This window comes from Spinacia oleracea, chromosome 6 (assembly GCF_020520425.1).
Source record: "Spinacia oleracea cultivar Varoflay chromosome 6, BTI_SOV_V1, whole genome shotgun sequence".
NCBI lineage: Eukaryota > Viridiplantae > Streptophyta > Magnoliopsida > Caryophyllales > Amaranthaceae > Spinacia > Spinacia oleracea.
In genome coordinates this window covers 49,432,964-49,443,644 of record NC_079492.1, presented here as the reverse complement: position 1 = coordinate 49,443,644, position 10,681 = coordinate 49,432,964, and the positions used below count along the sequence as shown (strand labels likewise).

The following is a 10,681-nucleotide window of genomic DNA, read 5'->3' as shown; positions in this document are numbered from 1 at the left end:
GGAGAAATTTCACGCCTTTATTAATTTGGAAAGTAAGGAAAACACGCTGAAATAAATTAATCAATATTCTAAGGGTTCTTAGGACCATATTTAGAGCTTTATTCTTTCTATCATCTAAAGAACTACTAGGCGTTTTGCTAAAGTGCTCTCTACGGCTCAAGCCTTGGGTTTAGTCTCGTAGAACCTTGGTCCTTCGCCTGTACTCATCTTGAACTCTATTCCCTTTGCGTTGATCCACTGATATGTCTTCACCCATCCGTTCTCGGCCTCTTCTAGTGTTAATGTAGGAGCGATTAACCGAGTTGGATCGAAACCTTCATCTTGTAGAGTTAGGGTAGTCATCACAGTCTCGTCCTCCATAGGCCTCGATTCGTTAAACAATGTCCATAGAGCTTGGTTGTCCAATATTTCAGCTATTTCAGTCTTGGTGAGGTGGGGTGCCTCATCCAAAGTATGACAGTCATGGAAAATTTCAAATCCGGGCTTTAGCAGGCCATCCTGAACGAAGGGTTCAGGGAAGTCACAGCATGGGTGTTCTTCTCCTTCCTGGACAAACATACCGTTAAGGGTTCTTTGATATGGGGGAAGAAGGGTGGCTTGTTTTGTCTTGGCTGGCTTAAGGCCTAGCCTAGACAAGTGGTCAGCAATATCTTCCTCCGTTGGTTCATAGCCTAGGCCAAAGGGAGTATATCTGTTGGGTGGGGGATGGAACATGTAGTTCTTCTTCCTTATACCCAATGGAGTTCCCGGGAAATAGCCTTGAGCTAGCAATATTTTAGGGATGACCCGGGATGCACGCGGATCTAGAAATGCTAAATTATAGTCCTCGACTTGGATGGCTTCATCCACTTGAAAACCGTAAAGGTCTTCTGTAGTTTCGGCCGTTCCAACCATAGTACAACTGACGTCGAGAGGAGGGGCGCGTATTTCCAGAATTACCCCGTTATGATTAAGTTTAACCATTTGGTGCAAGGTAGAAGCCACACCTCCTAAGTCATGGAGCCAAGGGCGTCCTAAGAGGAGGTTGAAAGTGGGCTTGATGTCGATTATTTGAAACTCCGTGGTACGTGCCACGGGCCCGGTTTGTATTGTGAGGTTGATTTTTCCCAACACAGGCCTTCGAGAGTTATCATAAGCTCGTACCCCTTGCGTGGAGGTTTGGAAGTCGTCGCTTCCTAGCCCCAAGCAATGGGCGGTTCGCAATGGGCAAACATTTACCACTGAACCGTTATCTACGAGTGCTAGGGGGATGTTTTGTCCTTTGCATCCAACCACTAGATAGAGGGCCTTATTGTGGGCGCCTCCTTCTTTAGGTAAGTCTTTATCAGTAAAAACTATTGCTTTTTCCTCAACATCTCTTGTGACGTGGTTAACCAACGAGTCAGGTGTGATATCCGTAGGGACTGAGATGAGGTCAAGTGAGCGAATAAGTTTTTCACGATGTTCCTTTGAATTTCACATGAGATCCCATATGGTAATCTCGGCTTTAGTTCTTTTTAGTTGCTTCAAGAGAGGATTTTCAATGACTTCTGCGACGGTGGTGTGCCGTATGTTTTCAGGAGTCTGTCTGACTGGGATGCCGTCCCCGGGAGGTGGGCGAATATCCTGTTGGTATACCCTTCCGGACCGAGTGAGATTGTCAACTTCGGACTCTTGAGGGGTGGTGTCAATGGGAGCATGCCTAGGCCAAGTATCAGTGAAGAGGTCCTGGCCCGATACTTGAGACAGGTAGACATCTTCAGCATCATCATCCCACACACCGCACACTTCTCTCTCGATTTGATCCATAGGGACCATGGCGAGTGGTGCACCTTGAGGCGTAATATACACCGTAGGGTCAAAGTTCTTATTTCCTGGTTGATCGAGAGAGATGTGACAGGAACCGAGTGGGCTCTTGTTGTTGTTGGGTTTGCCAACGTTAGGGAGAGGTATTACTTCATCCTCTATCATATCCTGGATCGTGTTTTTTAGATTCCAGCAGTTTTCAGTATCGATCATGCCCATTTCCTTGATGGAATTTGCAATAGGTGCCCTCGACAGAATATTTATTTTTGAATGAAGGGTCGGGTGTGGGGCCTATGGGCCTTATCTTTCCTTGATTGGTTAGTCTTTGGAAGGCTTGTACCAGAGTCGACCCGAGTAGGGCAAACTTTCGATCTCGGGTCCACCTTCCAGGGCTCCTTCCGGTTGGGGTTTCTTCTACGCCGTGGACCTCTTGGGCTTGAGGCGTGTGGCCCCTGTTGTAGGTGTTACTTTTGTATGCAGGCTTGCTTTGTACTGTTTTTGCGAGGTCATCCTCGATCTTTATTCCTACATCATAAACCCTTTTGAAGGTATCAAGGTCCAAGTACCTAAGGTGTTGTTTATAAGCTGGGTCTAGGTTGTCAATAAATTTTTGGACCAATTCAGTTTCAGGAGGCCTATTGATTAGTTGGGCCGCTTGGTCTCTGCATCTAGCAAAATAGGTCGTGAAACCACAAGTAGAAAAAATCACATTTGCAGCGCGGGTAAAACAGGCTTTTTGCAGCCTTTTCGCGCGCTGCAATTGTGATGGCTGCAAATACCGTAAGTTTTTTTGCAGCGGACATAGGCGCTGCAAATAATAGGTTAATTGCAGCGCGGGTAGACCTGTATAAGTTGTAAATAGTGTATGAGTTGCAGCGCGGTTCGACCCCTATAAGTTGCAAATAAAAAGTAGTTACAACGCCTTGTTGAGAAATATGTGCTGCTATTAGTTGTCATTTTGCAGCTTAGTGCCAGTACACGCACTGTAATTAATTCTTTTTTTAAAAAAAAAATTAAATATAATAGCTCCGTTCAGATGCATATTTATATATTTATCCCTGGACAATCCTATTATTTTGACAAAAAATTATAATAAAAACATTATAAATAGTTTAATAGGTTGCAAAAAATTTGCCATAGTTTCCCTTGAAATTTGCGAAACCCGGACAAAAGGGGAATTTATAAACACCTGTATATAAGACATAACATACATATATGTTCCAACAACTATATATATGCTCCAAGTAGCATCCAATGTCATATCCAACACATAACAAAAACATAAAACACAACAAATTACTAGACAACAAACTCATTCGCCGGCATCCATCAAATAGTTGTCCTTAAAATACTTTGCCCATTGTTCTCGAGTTTCTTCTAACTCCTCATTAGAGTATGGAATTTCTCTTTGTACATAACCCTTCAAAAAGCAAAAACTTGGTATTAGTTGAAAACTAATTTAAAAGAACTTGGTATAGGCATAGAGTGACTTGAATACCGTCATTTTCGCTCCCATTTTTGAACTAATGAACCTAATGATATATTCATTTTAAACTAATTACATGTTTTATATGCTTTGTTTAAACTTTCAAATACTCATTCCAATATGGTTATGCACGTTTTAGGCTTGTTGGGTCGTTATGGACATATTTAGGCTAAATTGAAACATTTTCGCTCCCATTTTTAAACTAATGAACCTAATGATTCATTTTAAACTAATTACATGTTTATATACTTTATTTAAACTTTCTAAGACTCATTCCAATCTAGTTATGCGCGTTTAAGGCCCGTTGGGTCGTTATAGGACATATTTAGGCCCAATTGAGGCATTTCGCTACCAACTTTGCACTAAAAAACCTAAGGACTCGTTTTAAACTAAATACATGTTTTATATGCTATGTTTAAACTTTCTAAGACTCATTCCAATCAAGTTATGCAAGTTTAATGCTTGTTGGGTCGTTACGGACATATTTAGGCTAAAATGATACATTTTCGCTCCCATTTTTGAACTCATGAACCTATGGACTCATTTTAAACTAATTACATGTTTTATATGCTTTGTTTAAACTTTGACTCATTCCAATATGGTTATGCACGTTTTAGGCTTGTTGGGTCGTTATGGACATACTTAGGCTAAAATGAGATATTTTCGCTCCCATTTTTTAACTAATAAACCTAATGATTAATTTTAAACTAATTACATGTTTTATATGCTTTGTTTAAACTTTCTAAAACTCATTCCAATCTAGTTATGCACGTTTAAGGCTTGTTGGGTCGTTATAGGACATATTTAGGCCAAATTGAGGCATTTTCGCTACCAACTTTGCACTAAAGAACCTAAGGACTCATTTTAAACTAAATACATGTTTTATGTGCTATGTTTAAACTTTCTAAGACTCATTCCAATCAAATTATGCACGCTTAAGGCTTGTTGGGTCGTTACGGACATATTTAGGCTAAAATGATACATTTTCGTTCCCATTTTTGAACTAATCAACCTAATGATTCATTTTAAACTAATTACATGTCTTATATGCTTTGTATAAACTTTCTAAGACTCATTCCAATATGGTTATGCACGTTTTAGGCTTGTTGGGTCGTTATGGGCATATTTAGGCTAAAATGAGATATTTTCGCTCCCATTTTTGAACTAATGAACCTAATGATTCATGTTAAACTAATTACATGTTTATATACTTTGTTTAAACTTTCTAAGACTCATTCCAATCAAGTTATGCGTGTTTAAGGCACTTTGGGTCGTTATAGGACATATTTAGGCCCAATTGAGGCATTTCGCTACCAACTTTGCACTAAAGAACCTAAGGGCTCATTTTAAACTAAATACATGTTTTATGTGCTATGTTTAAACTTTCTACGACTGATTCCAATCAAGTTATGCACGTTTAAGGCTTGTTGGGTCGTTACGGACATATTTAGGCTAAAATGATACATTTTCGCTCCCATTTTGGAACTCATGAACCAATGGACTCATTTTAAACTAATTACATGTTTTATATGCTTTGTTTAAACTTTCTAAGACTCATTCCAATATGGTTATGCACGTTTTGGTCTTGTTGGGTCGTTATGGACATATTTAGGCTAAAATGAGACATTTTCGCTCCCATTTTTGAACTAATGAACCTAATGATTCATTTTAAACTAATTACATGTTTTATATGCTTTGTTTAAACTTTCTAAGACTCATTCCAATCTAGTTATGCACGTTTAAGAATCGTTGGGTCGTTGTAGGACATATTAAGGCCAAATTGAGGCATTTCGCTACCAACTTTGCACCAAAGAACCTAAGGACTCATTTTAAACTAAATACATGTTTTATATGCTATGTGTAAACTTTCTAAGACTCATTCCAATCAAGTTATGCACGTTTAAGGCTTGTGGGGTCGTTACGGACATATTTAGGCTAAAATGATACATTTTCGTTCCCATTTCCGAACCCATGAACCTATGGACTCATGTTAAACTAATTACATGTTTTATAAGCTTTGTTTAAACTTTCTAAGACTCATTCCAATATGGTTATGCACGTTTTAGGCTTGTTGGGTCGTTATGGACATATTTAGGCAAAAATGAGACATTTTTGCTCCCATTTTTTAACTAATGAACCTAATGATTCATTTTAAACTAATTACATGCTTTATATGCTTTGTTTAAACTTTCTAAGACTCAATCCAATCTAGTTATGCACGTTTAAGGCTCGTTGGGTCGTTATAGGACATATTTAGGCCAAATTGAGGCATTTTCGCTACCAACTTTGCACTAAAGAACCTAAGGATTAATTTAAACTAAATACATGTTTTATATGCTATGTTTAAACTTTCTAAGACTCATTCCAATCAAGTTATGCACGTTTAAGGCTTGTTGGGTCGTTACGGACATATTTAGGCTAAAATTATACATTTTCGTTCCCATTTTCGAACTCATGAACCTATGGACTCATTTTAAACTAATTACATGTTTTATATGCTTTGTTTAAACTTTATAAGACTCATTCCAATATGGTTATGCACGTTTTAGGCTTGTTGGGTCGTTATGGGCATATTTAGGGTAAAATGAGATATTTTCGCTCCCATTTTTGAACTAATGAACCTAATGATTCATTTTAAACTAATCACATGTTTTATATGCTTTGTTTAAACTTTCTAAGACTCAATCCAATCTAGTTATGCACGTTTAAGGCTCGTTGGGTCGTTATAGGACATATTTAGGCCAAATTGAGGCATTTTCGCTACCAACTTTGCACTAAAGAACCTAAGGACTCATTTTAAACTAATTACATGTTTTATGTGCTATTTTTAAACTTTCTAAGACTCGTTCCAATCAAGTTATCCACGTTTATGGCTTGTTGGGTCGTTACGGACATATTTAGGCTAAAATGATACATTTTCGCTCCCATTTTCGAACTCATGAACCTATGGACTCATTTTGAACTAATTACATGTTTTATATGCTTTGTTTAAACTGTCTAAGTATCATTCCAATGTGGTTATACACGTTTTAGGCTTGTTGGGTCATTATGGACATATTTAGGCTAAAATGAAACATTTTCGCTTCCATTTTTGAACTAGTTGATTTAGCTACAAAGGCACGTCATTCCAAGTCACAAAGAAATTAATCTGCAGTGCATTGAGTCGTAGAAGAAGGTTCCTATAGGGATCTGACTCGTCAATTTCCTAGAATCACGCAACTTGAAGAAGTCTTCTGTAGTGAAGATTGCTATAACTATTAAACTTAAATGGTAGCATAAACATGCTGTAGGATAAGAAAAGCAGACCATATGGGAAAATGAAAAAAAAGATACAAAATCTCCGATTGTTTGTGAATAACGAGGGTATATAAAGAAATGTGATCGGGTTAAAGACCTTCATGGAAGACATTGGTACTTGAATCAGTTGCAGCGTGCTGGTCCAAACTCAACTCGGCATCTTCCTGCTCGTAGAGTTTGCTGTTTCCTGGAATAAACAGAAACCATCAGAGGCACAAGTTCTTTATGTCTAATACGCACTAAAACATAAGTATGTAACTGACCATCAGTTGTCAACATAAAACCATCTTCGTCATCTGTTTCCTTCGGAAGCTGCTGGTTATCAACAAAGTAGCTGCCTACCATTCTGATGGTGGACGATTTTCAGACAACACATTGCTAGTGCACTCTCCTGTCAAAGATTCAAGCGAAAAACTGCTTCAGAAAATATGTTGGAATGAGTCTAAGAAAGTTAAAACTATGCTTATGAAACATGTAATACGTTTGAAATCAATCCTTAGTTTCTTTAGTTAAAAATTGGGTGCGAAAATGTGAAAATTGGGTGCGAATATGCGAAAATGGGGTGAGAAAATGCGAAAATCTGCATAAAACTGATCAGAACTGTGCGCAGAACAGTGCACAGAACTGATCAGAACTGTGCAATGATCTGCATAGAACTGATTAGAACTATGCAGATCAGTGCACAGAACTGATCAGAACTGTGCAATGATCTGCATAGAACTGATCAGAACTGTGCAGATCAGTGCACAGAACTGATCAGAAACTGTGCAGATCAGTTCACAGAACTGATCAGTTCTGTGCACTGATATCCAGCTTCAGAAAATGCAAATCATGCCTCTAATGCAAAATACTAGTCACATTGTGCGAACCTCACATATCACGCCCCAACTTGTTTTGATCATATGGCTATCAATTGAATTTATGCAGGAGATTAAACAATTTAATAACTTTGCCTATGGGAAATTACACCGACAAAACACCAATAATGCAAAATACCAATTCTGTTTTTTCTGTTACTTTTTGACAGTGGATCCAAGTAAGTTGGAGATGACTAACATATGAATAGTTTAAGGTGTTTTCCAACTAAACACTTTTACAAACAGATGACTATACATTACTTTTTTCGAGCACTAGTCACGGGTTCTAAACTAATTAAAAAAACCATTTCAGAACTCTGTTAACAGTTGTTCTCAAATATATTCTATAAATCTACGCACTCATTGTCTGACCTTCAACACGTGGTTCTAACTCCTGAATGACAGAACTATTAATCTGACCATGTGTTTTAAGGGTGACTCTTAGCAGTAAGATACATACATCCTCCACCGATTGACAGAAAATCTAGATAACAAACACGAAATAAAATAACCACCAAGATCGATACCAGCTCACCAAAACACGAACAACCAAGAGAATGATCAAAGCATAAGTACAAGCAACGTTTCACAACAAATCAAACCTACAAAACACCAATATTGATCCACCAACCCTAAGCTCACACAAAAACACAAATCAAAAATCCGAAAAACCCTAATTCATGCATTCCGCAACAACTTCAAACAACAATTAGGCAGAAAAAACACGATATCAGATCCAAGCCAAAAACCCTCAAAAATCGAATTAAAAACCTTCATTCTGATCATTCTCAGTGCCGGCCTTTGTCAAACCAAATGTTAAGGCTGCAGTAAATGCGAAAGGTAAAAATTACTTTTCTACTCTACCAGCATGTCAAAAAGGAGCTTATAACTCTAAGCCTAGTGTCAAAAGGTGCAGGGAATGGATCTCCATTGCCAGAGGCTTCCAATCAAGTTGGTTCAAGAATGCCTATACCCAAAGGCTTCCAATCAAGTTGGTTCGATATAACAGATTCAGACAACATTACCACATAAAACTAAACTGCTTTAATCTGTAGAATTAACCATATCCCTGAATTATGAAGATCAATACTACTGATAATTTCTACTGGTTCAGACAACATTGATTAATGTAAGCAAGTTCAAATGCTTAAAACACATAAAATACTGAATTCAGAACTTAATTTGAGTAAAATTCAGAACTTAAAACACAAAAAATAAAATTCTTTGATTCTTAACATTACCAGAAAACAAACATCGGAAAACCCTTTTATCTCCCTTCTTCTCCCTTCAATTTTGAGGTAAAGGAGAATTTTGCGAAGTAGAAACACGAAGAAATCCCCTCTGCCAAATTGCAAGGCGGCGAAGAATTAACCATTGAAGAACTCACTTCGAACATCTCTACCTACAAAGAACAACTACAACAAGTAATTCTTTTTCCCATTATCTTGTACAATTTTACATCATATTTTTGCGACTTAGGGTTTATTAGAATTTGATTTGTCAATTGACGTTTGTTGTTCTTGGAATTCAATTAGGGTAATTTGTTTTTATCAAAAATAAATTTAAAAAGGGGAAATTCGAGTGAACAAACCTAAGCAAGTACCGCAAAACCCTAGCTCCTTCTATCTCTGCTTATCTGCAATTTGAGGGCTTGAATTGGAGGGGTGCGGTGTTGCCGGCGGCGGATGTTGAAAAGGAACAAGAAAACCCGACCGGTGGCTGGCGAATTTGTTTGTTTGAACAAGAAAACTTCGGCGCCTTTCTCTCTCTTCCGCCCCACCTTTATTTCTCTGTAGACATGAATGACGATTTGACACAAAGTCGAAACACTACAAGTTTACCTATCTCACAAACGCGTGCTATGGCTGGCGAAGGAACAAAGATGAAGAGGAAGGAGTGAGTAGGAAAGATTTGTGTAGAAGGAGCCATGGCTGTGGAGATTCGAAAACCTTTCTCTTGAAATTCTAGATCTGTGGTGGTTTGAGAAGATGAGATTGAGAATCGAATATTGCGAAAAATCTTCCTTACAATTGCAGCAAAGTCGACAGGCAAAGGTTTCGAATATTCCGAGTTGCAGCATTCAATACGGCCAGAAGCTGCGATTACTTCGTTTAATTGCAACTTGTACAGTATGCCCGCGCTGCGAAATCCTATTTTAAAAAAAATTAGCTTTTTCGCAGTGCTTGGTCACTGAAATTGCTGCGAATAGGTCATTTAAATATTGACCCGCGTTGACCAATGCTCGATTGCAACCCATATGACTTGCGTGAGTTGCAATTGATGAGTTGCAAATGAAGTTTTTTCTACTAGTGAACCTTCATTTTTCTTTTGGAAGAGGGCTTTCAACTCGCGCATGGTGACTTGAAAATCCATGTTCGACGAGTATTGCTTGACGAAGACATTGACAAAGTCCTCCCAAGTGGGGAAGAGCTTATGGTCCTGGTGGTAGTACCATTTGAGTGGCACAGGTTCCAAGGACAAAGGAAAGGCAGGCAAATACATGGAATTGTCCACACCTTTCAAGTTCATGGCATTCACAAAGCTCAAGAGATGATCACGGGGATTGTCCGTGGCTTTGAACTTTGGTAAGTCAGATGAACTGAACTTTTCCGGTAGTTTGCCGGGAAAAGGTTTAGGATCGAGGGAGAAATACTTGCTCCCCATGGTTTGCTGCAGAACCATTTTTTCGATCTTCTTCTCGTTATCGAGGTCATTTTTGGCTTGCGCAGCCGCTAAGGATTCGTTTTCCATTTTCAGTTGACTCATAAGTTGGGTCATTTGGACCATTTGGTCTCGTAATTCTTCCATGGACATGTTTGAGGGTGCGATTCGAGGTTGGGGAAGCGGAGATCCTTGAAAGGGGGAATGACGGATGGAGCTTGGAGTTACTAGACCTTGTGTTGGTGATGTAGCTTCGAGACGCACTAACCTTTGATTTTCAGATCGACACCAAGTGGCAGAACCAGCCCTATGGATAAGACAAGCTAAAGTTTAGGCCCAAAGTTAAGCATTACTTAGTCTAGACTTCTGACTCTATCTATTGGTTTTCTATTCTCACTTTTGTTGGTACACTTTTGGCTCTTCTTTTGGTCATTCTTTTGGTCATTCTTTGGATTTTCGAAACATTTGCCCGTGTGACATTCAAAGTTATTTTAATTAGCATGCTCGGTGTTGGTGCCGAACATTGTCGTCATAGGAGGCCTAATGACGACACAAGGAGTTGTTTATTTTATAAGTCGTTCTTAGAATCGAGTGC

General features: G+C 38.6%; 1 long non-coding RNA gene across 2 annotated transcripts; it reads right to left on the bottom strand.

Moving 5' to 3' along the window:
- Nucleotides 1–2,937: 2,937 nt before the first annotated feature.
- On the bottom strand, nucleotides 2,938–9,547 carry LOC110787392 (uncharacterized). 2 transcript variants are annotated; one of them, XR_008923499.1, is made up of 5 exons: nucleotides 9,017–9,547; nucleotides 8,667–8,840; nucleotides 6,832–6,959; nucleotides 6,666–6,755; nucleotides 2,938–3,205 (listed from the first exon to the last, which is right to left on the bottom strand). It is a non-coding gene; the product is annotated as an uncharacterized lncRNA (long non-coding RNA). The 2 variants fall into 2 exon arrangements; XR_002533094.2 differs by having other exon boundaries at nucleotides 8,667–8,827; nucleotides 9,017–9,543.
- Nucleotides 9,548–10,681: the final 1,134 nt, after the last annotated feature.